Source organism: Adiantum capillus-veneris, chromosome 25 (assembly GCF_014529385.1).
Source record: "Adiantum capillus-veneris isolate H3 chromosome 25, ASM1452938v2, whole genome shotgun sequence".
Classification (NCBI taxonomy): Eukaryota; Viridiplantae; Streptophyta; class Polypodiopsida; order Polypodiales; family Pteridaceae; genus Adiantum; species Adiantum capillus-veneris.
Window position 1 is genome coordinate 37,270,254 of NC_140955.1, and position 14,161 is coordinate 37,284,414.

Below are 14,161 nucleotides of genomic sequence, written 5' to 3' on the forward strand. Positions count from 1 at the left end.
CTATCAAACCACTTCTTTCTCCTATCCTTCTCCACTAGAGCGTTTCACACAGCTAATTGCCTCTCTTCATCTAGCCTTTCCAGGATATATAATCGCTCCACTAAGGGGTTACCATCCCAACCTTCTTGAGAAGCTACTCGAGGACTAGGAATGACAAACTCCCATGGCATAACTGCTTCTTGGCCATACACCATCTTAAACGGTGTGCAATTAATAGCAACTTTATACGCAGTACGATAAGCCCATAAAGCTGATGTAAGCTTTAGGTCCCAATCAGTGCGATGAGCCTTGACAGTCTTTGTCAAAATGGAGATGAGAGTTTTGTTGGTACTCTCAGCTTGGCCATTTTCTTGGGGATAATGGGGTGTAGACTTGTGATGAGATATCATGAAGTTTGATGTGAGTTCTTTTATTACTTCATTTATAAAATGAGTTCCATTGTCACTCACAAGTTCAAAGGGACATCCAAAACGTGTGATAATGTTCTCAAAGAGGAACTTAGCTGTTGTTTTTGCATCCGCCTTTCGTGTTGCTTTTGCTTGAGCCCATTTGGTTACATAGTCGGTAGCGACAATGATATATCGTGATTGCGTGTTACGTGCAGCCGGACTAATCGGTCCTACAAAGTCTAAGCCCCACTTTTCAAATGGTTGGGTTACCTTGATGGGATGTAGAGGCATCCTATCCCTTCTTTGTGGCTTGTTGAAGCGTTGGCATTCATCACATCCCTTTGCAAAAAGTGATGCATCCTTAAACAGAGTGGGCCGCCAATAGCCTGACTGTAAGACCTTTCGGGCAGTCAACTTTCCTGAAAAGTGACCACCAGCTACGCCCATGTGTGCCTCTTGTAGAATATATAAATACTCCTCCTCGCGGGCACAACGTCTAAGAACATCATCTTTTCCTCTCTTATAGAGAGTTCGAGCCAGTAAGCAATAGGGTTCGCATTCCTTGATTAATTTTCGAGCTATATCTTTTCGCAGTTCTTTGGGTGGAAAACCATTAACTAAGAAGTTAACAATCTTTTCACTCCATTCACGCATTGTCTCAACAATGAACAAAGGAGTATCAGGCAATTCATCATCAACCCCCGTAGGAGCTTCGCCATTAGGGATACGAGATAAATGATCCGCCATGACATGTTTTCTCCCAGGCCTCACAACAACGGTGAAGTCAAACTCAAGAAGAATTAACAACCATCGTGTAATTCGACCTGTGGAACACGGCTTGTTTACCAAATATAGCAATGCTTGATGATCAACATAAAACACAAACTTGGTAGCAAGAAGGTAATAGCGAAATTTCTTTACTGCGTAAATCATAGCTAGACCTTCGCGCTCTGTAGTAGTGTAGTTCATCTCGGCATCATTTAATTGGCGACTTGCAAAGCTAATAGGGTAGTCCAATTTATGTTCTCGTGGTTGAGTTAGAACACACCCAGTAGCAAAATTTGATGCATCAATATGCACATGAAAAGGTACATTCCAATCAGGTGTTCGCAGGATTGGAGCACTTGTTAGGGCCTTCTTTAATAACTCATAAGATTGATGACATTCTTCCGTCCAGTGAAACTCGATAAGAAGCTTGTACAATGGACGCGCTATCTCGGCAAAGTTTAAAATAAATCTTCGATAATAACCAACATGGCCCATAAATCTTTGAACTCCTTTATAGTTCGTAGGTGGTGGAAAATCGGCAATGGCTTTAATCTTACTCTCATCTGTGGATATCCCGTTCTTGGACACTATATGCCCTAGAATGACTCCATGCTTAACCCAAAATTGGCATTTGAAAGGGTTCAATGAGATGCGATAAAATCTGCACCTTTCAAATATTTTTCGTAGATATAACAAATACTTCTCCCAAGAAGAATAAACACAAAGGTCGTCTAGGAAAGCTTCACAAAACTCCCTTAGAAATTCTTTAAACGCAGTGTTTATTAATCGTTGGAATGTAGCAGGGGCATTTGTTAAGCCAAAAGCCATAACACGAAATGCAAACACTCCAAACTCTGTGATAAAAGCAGTTTTAGCTTGGTCCTCTAATGCAATTGTGATTTGATTGTAACCAAAGTACCCATCTAAAAAGCTATAAGCTTCCTTGCCCGCAACTCTTTCAAGCACATGTTCTGAATATGGCAAGGGATAATGATCTCTCCTAGTGGCTGCATTAACTTTCTTGAGGTCCACGCACACTCTTAGTTTCCCATTCTTTTTTGGCACAATGACTATCGGAGAAACCCATTCTGAGTGCTCAATAGGGTATATGAATCCACATTGGATAAGTTTTTCAATCTCCTCTTGTACAATTTTTGCGTACTTAGGATTCATTGGATAGGGTCATTGCTGGACGGGTTTAGCAGTGTTGATCATGGGAATTGTATGTTGCACCACAGAAGGTGGAACGCCCTTCATGTCATGATATGTCCAAGCAAAGATATCCTTGTATTCCTTGAGGAGCTCCTTAAGTACAGCCTCTTCAGTTTCGGTAAGGTCTTGAGCAATAAAGACTGGTTTAGACTCCTCACCTGGTTCTGCTAATTCTATCTCTTTAACTACCGCTGGACCATCATAGACTCCACTGCTTTCATTGGTAGGTATTTGTTGGGCCTTGGCATACACAACCTTTCGCTCCCCCGTGGTATAAGATTTAAAATGTTCAGGAGCCGTATGTAAGTCAGCAGGCTCTTGTCCTGACGGAGACCTTTCTTTTAGTTCTGCCTCCTTTTCTTGTTGTGCTAACCCTCGATTTTGACGTCTTCTTATAGTTCGACTCAATTTCGGCTCTGTAACCTCCAATTGAGCGAGGTCAATGGGTCGCGGGCTGCACCACATGACACTCTAGAGATGTTCACCCCAATTGTCTACTAGCTTTCGATGAGCATCACATGCCCCTAGATAGCTAAGCCATTCTGCAGTAGATCTTTCCTTGTTTATCCTAGCTCTCACATTTGCTTGATATCCTCGTCTCTTATATGACCTTTGTTTCTTGTTAAGGTTTTGATTTTGGTAAATGTTTGAACTCGACTCGCTTGATAGGTCTTCGCTTGTATCTTCTTCACTCTCATATAAATTACCATAGATGGTCGTACTAGACCTTGAGTGTTCAGTTTCTATACTTGGCTCACTCGATGTTTCCTCAGGTTCTGAATCCATTTCTTTCTGAGATTCCGTTTCCGATGTGTATTGGCCTGAAGCCTTTGAGGAATCATCAGTTTCACTCTCAGGTAGGTGTGCCTCTTTCTTATCATCGGATGTTACATGCGCTACACCTAACATGTTTACTTGTGCAATGTATAGTATCTCTTCCCCATCTGGTGTTACCCAGGTTGTTTCTCTCGCTCCCCATATATCTATAGTTGCCGCAAGGTGCACCCAATCGACATTGTCTAACTCAGCCATTCCGGGTAGGATATCCATATAAGGAGAGTTCTCCCCAATATCCGTGTCTTTGTTACACGTGTAACAATACTGTAATGGAGCTGAGTGAATTGTTGTGTCTGATCAATTATCAATGATGAATTTATTTCCTAGAGGATGCGTTCGACCACTTAAAAGATCAACTCGAATGACAGAGTCTTGGAACTGTAAGTAGACGTGGTTTTTGGACCAGTCATGCACCATTTTTGCTTCCCTCATGAATGGACACCCTAAGATCATCTCAAATGACATAGGATGCTTGGAAAGATCCATAACAATGAAAGTTTGCCTTACCTTGTGTCCCAAGACCTTGATTTTGAGATCCTTTAGCATTCCAATAGGCGTAACAATAGATCCATTAGCCATTTTTACCACTACGCTTGTGGCTTCAAGGTGAGGTCGCCCCATAGACTCCCAACAACTCTTTGTCACCATGCTAACTCCCGGACCACCGTCAAGGACCCCCTTTACAGTTAATCCTTTAGTAGTGATTGGTAGAGTAGCATTAGATTCATCACCTTGAAAGTATTGCCCCAACTTGTTAACGGGTACTTCAATTACAGATTCATGTCCCGCTAGGTCAGATGGTGGTGCTAAATGTTCCTCATCATTCATTACCGAGTCAGGTTTGTTCATATGTGCAAACTGTGGTAATCCGGCCTGTAATTCTCCATTGAGGAAGGCTCGAAGAGCTGAGACTAGCTCGGGGTCTTTATATAGTTTGGACATGATGGTGGTTCTAACTTCTGAAGACATGAAATCCATCAATTTGGCAACATTTAATGGCATCTTGTGGGACGTAGGACCTTGACAAGAGAATGGTGAAGATGGAATCTCCACTTCCTCAAGGGGGTCGGGCATTCCCTCACCAAACATTCTCTCTAGTAGGAACGGTGTGTGTCCACTTTCAGATGTCCTACCCTCACTCTCTTCCCGAATGATACTGGGTATAGCTAACGGCCTGTAGTTCTTGTGAGGTTGAACTTGTGTGGGAAACACTGTGTCCGACATCTGGATGTGTTTGGGTTCAGGTTCTAATGTTCGTTGAGTTTCTTCCACCAAACCCCTCAGTTGTTGGACTCGTTCAATTTCCACTGTTGGGTTTGGATAGGTTCCAATCTTTCTCTTGCAATCCTCATTTTTCGTCTCTCGTGGCTTATCTTGGGGGTTCGCAACTGGGTAGTTTAACTTTGAATACTCTTTTGATGTTCGTCGTAATTCCCTCTCGTGATCCTCCTCACTGGCTTTTTCCTTTGTAGTAATAGTTTTGGTCTCCGTGGTCTCTATCGAATCTGAGTCATCCTCAGGGTCATTCATATACACGGGATCCTCTCCCGTCCCTATGTTAGTCTTTGAACTAGGTTTTGAGCTAGAAGCATTAAGGGATTTCTTTCTTCGTGTTTTCTTCTTTCTCACTCGGCCCATGGATGCAGCATCTCTCTCTTCGAGGATGTAATTTTGCTTTTGGAGCATCGACCGTGTGAGTGCATTCACTGGTGCTATGTTTATAGTTGGTGGTGTCCCATCAACAATCTCTATTATGTTCAATGGTGTGATTTTTGGTGCGTTTGGATTGTTAGGACACTGTGCGATCAAATGATCTATGCCACAACGATTACAAGTGAGTATTGGCATTGCCAATGCACTCCCTTGACTTGTTTGCATTAGTGCGGCATTCGTTTGTATTCTAATGGGGCACTCAGCTACTCGATGTGGTCCACCACATTCGTAGCACTGAAGAGGTGGTCTCTTGGTAAAATCATTAATGTTTTGTCCTCTTGCTGCTAGCGCAGTAGCTTGATATACCGGTTTGATTTGTCCCCAATGGTCTTCCATATAGTACATGGGACACTCCTCAAGCATGTCGACTCCATAGGTGATACTAGAGTCTATGTCCTCTTCGCAATCTACATAAGTACTAGATGACTCGCAACCTATTTGGTTCATAGGTGTAAATCTTGGATGAGGGGGTTGCGGTCCTAGCACTGGAGGTGGCAACGGTGTGGTTTGGACCACATTTTGGGTTCTAGGGACCATGTGCTGTAATGGAAACTGTTGCTCCATGGGTGGGGTAGGCATCAATGCAGGAACTCGAGGTGAGTCCGCCCAAGCTATAGGCAGTCTATTTTCCATGATGCGTTTAAGCATTAGGCAATCCTTCGCTTGATGGCCATACCTACCACACGCGTTACAAGTCCCGTTAAACTTTACTCTGAAAGTAGGGCATTCACTCGTAGTATGTGGGCCCAAGCAAATTGAGCACCATTGTTGCTCCCTTCTTGGATACATATGAGTGTTTTGTGGAGCACGATTACCCCTAAGGCTTTCTTGGATGGCCTTTGTAAGATCTGCCAAAGTCATCTCAGATATCGTTTGCTCTTTCATGATTAGATTTATCTTCATTGGCTCATGCCCTGATGCTTGCGAGCTACTAGACTTCGGCTCGGCAGACACTCTTTCTCCTGCAATCATTAAATTATCCTCCAATTGGATTGCATTCATGGTGACTACTTCCCAAGTAGTGATACCTCTAATGACTAGGCCATTATAGATACTTTCATGTCGTAGTCCCCTAATGAATCTATCGAACAATTGGTTGTTGTTGAATCGCTCGTTTGGATTGCATCGAGAATTCAAATTCTTTAGGCGACTAATGAAGTCTCTCACGGATTCACCTTCTTCTCGTTGGGCTTTCTGGAGTTGAGAGGCTACACCCCAAAGTACTCCCTCTCGTATGTATTCTTTTAAGAACAGTCTCCTAAGAGTAGAGTAGATCGTTTTTTCTTCTACTCTTAAGGTTCTATACCAATCTCCAGCCTTTCCGCTTAGGGTCAAACTCAAAGCCTTACACTTATGTAGCTCATTGTGCTCTTCCAAGGAATCGCACACATGTTCAAAGACTTCCATATGCTTTCTAGCATCTCCGTCTCCATTGAATTTCTGTGTGAGCTTAGCTACTTGGACTGCCTTGCTCCTAGGCTCTCTATCAGGTGCACTACGCATGTTTTTCGCAATAGAGCGACCGATAGTTTGAGCAAATGCTGCCAAATCTCCTATTTGAGCAGGTATAATGGGTATGTTCTCTTGGAACCACATGTGAGATGGGAGTTGGCCTTGGCCTTGGCATACGCGCGGCTCTTGGGTCCCAAATTTCGTATGGGGGTGTACCAGACGGTGGTCCAAAGTTTACAGGCGTGGCCCTAGGCATAGGGGGTGCCTGATATTGCATGTTATTATTAAATGGCATGGCTCCACTTGTATAAGAGCTTGGATAATTCCATTGTGGATTGTAAGCTCTTGGAATAATCGGAGGTGTAGGAGCTACATGAGGTTGAGGTACGACAGGTGCACATGATTGATACATACATGTAGGTATAGTTGGGGGCACTGTGCTACTAGGCATCGGCGCAGTGTTAACAAATGAACTCCATGGTGTACTTCTTGTCATGCTCACCACTGGGATATGCATGGTAGCCGTAGTGTCATTAAGAGAAAGATGAGCTAGATCCGGGAAGGTAAAGCTGCCACTTGTGGGCTCAGATTGTACTGAGGCTCCTGGCGAAACAACATATGGAGGATCAATGGGGCTCACTGAGGGAGTCTTCATTTGTGATAGGGTTGGTTGGTTGGCCTTTCCTGTATCCAAGAATCTCATTAGGCCTATTGAAGGCATGTTGATCCCTGTGTTCTGTCTTTCTAACTCGACAATCCTATGGAGGACATCACAGATTTTCTGTTGTTGCTCATCTATGCTAGTAGCACCCGATGTGGATTGTAGAACATCTAACCAACCCACATGATAGGTGTGTCCTGTGTACCGATCAGTTAAAGCTTCTGCTCGTAGGTCATACTCCCAATTTTCGTTTAGGAATATCCCATCTAGGCCTGGTGTGCTGGAGGTTTCCCTTGAAGTGCAAGCATTATTGTTTCCCATAGCTTGCCCCTCCGTGACTGCTACCTTGGGAGCACTCGGTTGCTCGGCTGGCATGATAGTTGTCATAGGAGCCTTTGTTTTTAGGGCTCGACTTTGTTCTAGCCCTCGTAGGTTCTCAATTTCTAAAGGATCAGGAGGTGCAGTGGATGGAACATTCACATGCACACTCTCAAGAAGCATAGGGTCCATTTTAGGCATGAATGACGAATTTACTTCCCCACTCCCTTCATTTATTTCATTAATCGCATGTTCGGAGCGAGTAGCTCTACTAAGGTCTCTTTTAAGCGGCTAAACACGCTGGACCCGGGCCGTGGGCCCATGGCATGGATGTCTTGACTTGAACTATCACGGTTTGGTGTAGGATACCCCTCCATGACTTCGTAGTCAGAGGAAGAATCACTAGACGCGATATGAGGATCTTGGGTCGCGCTACCTTGAGTCCCAGCCGAAGGTCCAGAACCTAGGGTGGAGGAATAATGGGTGCCCGCGTAAATGGAGGCACTACCAATATGCTCGTGCTCTAACACTCGTCCAGAACGTAGGTTCATATGACTTGGATCCCCTAGAAGTGTCAGTGAGGGCCCGTGAAGGCTGCTCACCTAGTAATTTTGGGTGTTTTGCAACCCAAGTCTTTTCTTATTTTTTGATTTTTTGGTCCTTTTTTTCTGACCCAGCTATAGAATAGAACGTATGATAGCTCAAAACGAGCGTTTCGGTCAGAGGGACGTGCCGTGCTTTACAGCCCTCCGTTTGGTCACTTTATGCCCTCGGAATCCCTAAAACCATCAATTTCTAGTAAGGAACTAGGCCCGAATTAGAAAGTCTAAGGGTGCAAGTGGGAATAGAAGGGAGGAGAGTGGAGGACTTGCCCCACATGCTCTCATTCCTTCTTGAGGAGGTAGGGTATATATATAAGAGTGAGTCTAGTATATATCAGAGGACTGAGGCCTGGGCCTGGGCTTGGGCTTGGGCTTGGGCTTGGGCTTGGGAAAATGATCCCGATCCCGATCCCGATCAAAATTTTAGTGTAGCCCCCCAGTCACTCACGCTTAAATATTTTCAGTTTTAAATTCTTTTAATACAAAAAAATTATTATTTTTTGTTTTTTTTAAAATTATTATTATTATTATTATTTTTGGGCGACGAACGCGCGCGGATTTGGTGACCCTTTCTTGGCCACACACACTCTCACCTACCTAACCTCCCAGTCAACAACTCACAGACAGCTCACTACCTTATCTACTTACTAACCGTGCTGCTAACCACTAACTAATCTGTTAACTGCTTGCTGACAGTGAGCTAACTGTCCACCTACTTCCTCTCTCACTACCTGCTGTGCAAACACTGTGTGCAGCCAAACCTTGACAGAAAACTGTGTGGAGAACTATGTGCAAACAGAAATTTCTAATTGCCTTCCTACTTATTCATTCACTGCAACCAAGCTAACGACTACTAATTGTGCAAAGACTGTGTGCAAACAGAAAACACAACATTATGCAGAAATCACCGAACTTGCAGGCAACACAGAAATTAACAACATACAGAAAAACAACTCATTCCTCTTCCTCTTCCTCTTCTTTCCTACTACAAACAACTCATAGGAGAAGCACAAAGTGCCTCTTGGGCTTAGTGCAGGGCGATTCCCCGGCAGCGGCGCCAAAAATGTGCGCTCCTTGCCGCACTGTCGAAGCAAGGGACTTGCCGATACACCGTGTGTGAGCCACAAATGGCTCCAAGCACACAACAAGACTAATCTAGCAAGCTCAAAAGAGGGCAATGGTGTGTCACTCACCGCTCTATGCTCCTGCCGTGGAGGATTCCTCGCCACGATGAAGAAGAAGCTGCAGTCGTGCCGCGCTCAACCGCTTCGCCGCCGTCGTGCCTTCGTAATGCTCGATCGCACACACACTCTCCCTCTCTCTCTCACACACATACACACACACACACGAGGAGGTGAAGAAGAAGATGATGGAGATGTAGATGGAGCAAGAGCACTCTTCTATTGCACAAATGAGAGAATAAGTGAATTTTAGGTTTAGTTGGCTTTTATATGAGCTCACCCCATTCACACTTGGGCGCCCATGCTTAGACAACTAATCCCTTGAATGTCCCAGTTAGAGTGCGCCTCTCATCGGCGATCACTCTTACCCTTTTCCTATTGGTCCGACAAGCCCGGTACCTGACTCTACCAAATACATAATACACGTCCGTCGTAGGTGATGGGGTGTCCGTGAGCCGTGAGGGTTAACAGAGAGAGAGAGAGAGAGAGAGAGAGAGAGAGAGAGAGAGAGAGAGAGAGAGAGAGAGAGAGAGAGAGAGAGAGAGAGAAAGAGAGAGAGAGAGAGAGAGAGAGAGAGAGAGAGAGAGAGCCTATAGTGCGTTCTCTAGGGAAAATTCATGTGCGCAAAGGTTCTACTCTTGTGCGTAGCGACCCTTGGAGTCAGTGTGTGTGCATGGCTTTCCTCTCAAGTGCTGCCCCCACCCCCGATAGTGACCTCTCAATGCTCTTTTACAGGGGTAGGCTTGCTTAATTTAGGATAATATGATTAGGCTTGGGCCCTAATCAAGAGTGACAAAGCAAGGAGCCGGGTCCCAGATGGTTGACCCCTGCTTTGTTTTAGGAGAATTTTAAAATGATATCTCTTAGGTGGGCCTTTGTGACCATCATCTAGAGAGAGTAGGCAATATACAAATGTTTTTTTTACAAAGCTTGGCTGGAAAAAGGAAAATAGATTGTCCTACGGGTTGTTTTACAGGAGAAATTCATCGTGGATGATTTGCTGGTGAATCGTAGGCTTCAATAGTGCGTCGGTGTAGCGCATTTTTCACTTTTGGGGGGCCTATCGGGACATGCCTTTGGCGTCTTTTCTTGATTTGTTTTCACCATTGCATGATTTTGTTTGTTCTTCTTCGTTGCTTTGGGTGTTGATGTCTTTGGCGTGCATGAGTAAGTTGGTGCGTACATGTATGTGCTTATGTGTGTGGGTGTATATGTACATGCTTGCATGTGTATATGTGTGTGTGTGTATGGAGAGAGAGAGAGAGAGAGAGAGAGAGAGAGAGAGAGAGAGAGAGAGAGAGAGAGAGAGAGAGAGATTTTCTTACATAGAATGAGAGATGGAGAGAGAGTGGAGAGAGGGGCTAAACGCGAGTGTAAGTGTGTGTGTGTGTGTGTGTATGTAAGTGTGGGTGTGTGTAAGTGTTTGTGTGTGTATGGAGAGAGAGAGAGAGAGAGAGAGAGAGAGAGAGAGAGAGAGAGAGAGAGAGAGAGAGAGAGAGTTGAAGGAGAGTGAGAGTTGGAGAGAGAGAGATGACAGTGTGAGTGTAGGTGTGTGTGTGGGTGGGGGAACGAGAGAGAGAGAGAGAGAGAGAGAGAGAGAGAGAGAGAGAGAGAGAGAGAGAGAGAGAGAGAGAGAGAGAGAGAGAGAGAGAGAGTTTATTGCTTGGATAATGGAGACACCGATTGGAACCAGACATGAGAGGTAGGCTCATTACCATGTGCTCTTCTTGTTCAACGCTAACTTCAATGCGAAAAACTTACGAAAGTGGAAATGTGGCATTGGTGCGTAGAGACCAAATGAGATTGTAACTCAACAACCACTAACCCAATAGTTACAAGACTTGATAGGGATTAGTCCTAGATTAGATGAGCATGTCTATGCCCTCTAATGCCAGCTTAGGTCATCAAGAAAAACCCTAACTTCTCGGGCCCTGTAGAAGCCAGTCGAGGACAAAGTTAGCAAAATGGCACAAAGTTGTAGGGGTAGGTGCTTCTCAAGGTTGTCTACAAGCCTGTGTAACTTCCTCCATGATCAATCATCCAAAAGTGGGTCAAAACATCTAGCTAGGCTTTGGACACGCAAAGCGTCATTTGGCTCTCACGACCAAACGGTGCATCCATTTGCCACCAAACTTCACGAGTATCATCGACATACTATCGACAACCAAAATATACGGTTAAACATCAGGGAAAGTTTCCACCGACCATCACCTAACTAAAACACACATTTTGAGCAACAATTAAAAAACGCCATCCGTGCGCTACACTGAAGCCATGGAAAGGTGTCCCACAACATCTACAAGCTTGGGTGATCAAGCTCGAGAGAAATCATTGTAGAAAGTCATCTTCAAATGTGAAAATCCATTTCAGAGTTCGAAGTGCCAAACAAGGAGTTTCTAGGCTAAACTAGTGAATTTTAAAGTTGAACCAGAGCTAAAAGGGCTTAGGGCACTAGCACTGATCTTTCCAATGCTTCAAAACCAAAATTTGCATTCTAGACATCATACGCATATGACGTGTGGCTAGCATTTTTACACATGCAAATGGTAATTTTACCACACCAGTCTCTTCTTGATGTTCATTACAACTCATATACCAAGTTTCATGCAAATTAGACCACATGAAGTCAACATTTAGCCAAAAACAATTGAGTTAGAGTCCTTGGAAAAAATATGGTCTTATTCATAGAAAGAGTACTCTAAACTCATATAAACTTGACATAGGGCATACAACTAGCATATACAACATACCCCTATGCTCATATATCAATTTTCCAAGAGAAGACATCATACATGTATGATGTCTAGACCTGTCATAAAGAGGTGCTGTCAGCATTTTGAGTATCCAAAATTCAGTATCATAGCATATATAGCCTCTACACCAAGTTTGGGCATAATTGGCCATGTTTTGGTCATTATCCACTTCATTTTACTAATCAAAGAGTCCAACACACCTTCTATGGTAGGCACTTGAATCCTTATTCAAATCCATTTTCAAACACATCAGTATAATGCACACATCATGAGCAAGTTGTACACCAAGTTCAAGCCAAAAAAGCCAACCTAGACATCATACGCGTATGATGTCTAGACCCTTAAATTTGACATCATACGGTCTAGACATCTACATGTATGATGTCTAGACCCCTGAATTTGACATGCTACAGTGTTTTTGAGATCTCCAGTACATTTATCACATCTTTGTTAGATTGTCAAATCATTTCTCATCATATTTGGACATTATTTGACCCATTTTTATCCATATTGCAAAAAACAAGGTGTCCAACCCCATTCATGGCTTTTGATATCCAAATACAAGCTCAATTTCAAATCTGATGCTATAGGCACCACGCACATGCTATGGACATCCTACCCTATGAGTTTCCAATTGTTTGTAGACAAAAGACATCATACACGTATGATGTCCAAAAGTGTCAAATGGTCAACCTGAAGAGGTTTTTGCTTATCCAATGTTCTCATCTTATGACCATGAGTCCATACACCAAGTTTCAAGCCATTTGAACCTCATCTACCCCAATTACAACCAATCTACCATTTCAGAAAAGGAAAGGATCTTATAAGACAAAATCTTTCTCATTACTTGTTCAAAACACATTCCAGGCATCTATGTGTAATGTACATTCTATGGGCTATGCATGTGCAAAATCTTACTTCATTCAGAGCACATAGACATCATAGGCATATGATGTCTCACAACATAAAATGAGCACCCACATGCACTTTTTTCAACTTGCATAGCATCCTTAGGCCCTAATTAGCTTGTGATTCAATTTTGAAATCATTTGGATAGCTAAAAGCTGGTAATTGCTAGATTAGTAAAAGAGGCTAACTTTTGGACTTGGAGTGCACGCAGGATCAATGGAATCCAGGAAGTCACTAGTAAAGAAGAAAATGTTTGCCTTGTAAGATATCATAGCAACAACTGAGCCCTTTACCATTCCACATGAGACATTGAAGCCCACTGAAGCATGGATGGACGAGACACCCTAGAAAAAGAAGGCATAAAGCTATACCAAGGAACTTTCAAAGATCCACAAGGCAACACTGTGGATGTGCCGATGGTTCCTAGAGAACTCAATGAATATGCAAGCAAAGAGGGCATCCTCAATCACTTAGAAAGAGTGGTTCTACATGGATTTTTCACATCAGTGTCAGATGGTGTTGATTTCCAAATAATTTAAGAGTTGACCACCACAATCAAGAAAGACGGCACAATGGACCTCACAAAACTTGAGGGAGAAAGCAATGAGGTCACAATTACACCACAAATTAATGTTGATGCTTTGGGATTGCAAAATGAAGGCAGCTTTGTTCGAGAAAAAAGAGACACAATGGAGGTATATTCTTAGAAGAAGACCAACTCCACTTTTGAAGACCTAGTAGATCCAAGAGCAATTAGAATCTGCAAGCTATAGGTAACAGTAGCATGTATGGGTATTCATGCCACTAAAATTCTATGAAGGAGGCATTGCACTGGCCATGATAGAATCTTCAACTTGGAAAGGGAACTCAAACTAAATACAACATTTATCATGATTGTAGACTATGGATATAATGGTGGCAAGTAACAAATTGAATCCATAATTGTTTTGGGAGAGAAAGAAATGTTACCTAGCTAAAATGTGAGAGAAGAAAGTTTGATGTGATCAAAAGCTAAGCACTTGAGTAGGTAATGGTGCTCATGCTCTCAAAATTTCAAGGGACATAATGTGCATACAAAAAGAGACTCTTCTGCACTCCTCAATGACCATTCTCACATATAAGTGAGTGGGAGCTAAACCACATATAAGTGAGTGGGATCTAAACCAAATGGCCATTATGGTATAGATTGTGCATAGAGAATAGGCTCAAGCATGTAAATGGTTGCGTACATTCTGCTCTCTCAAAGAGGAACGTGCTTTTGTAATTTGGAGGGAGAGAGGGAGGGGAGATCAATGACATGCATGATTTTAGTTCACAGCCTCAATTTTGCACCATATCCTTCAATTTAGCAAAATGGTCAAAACTC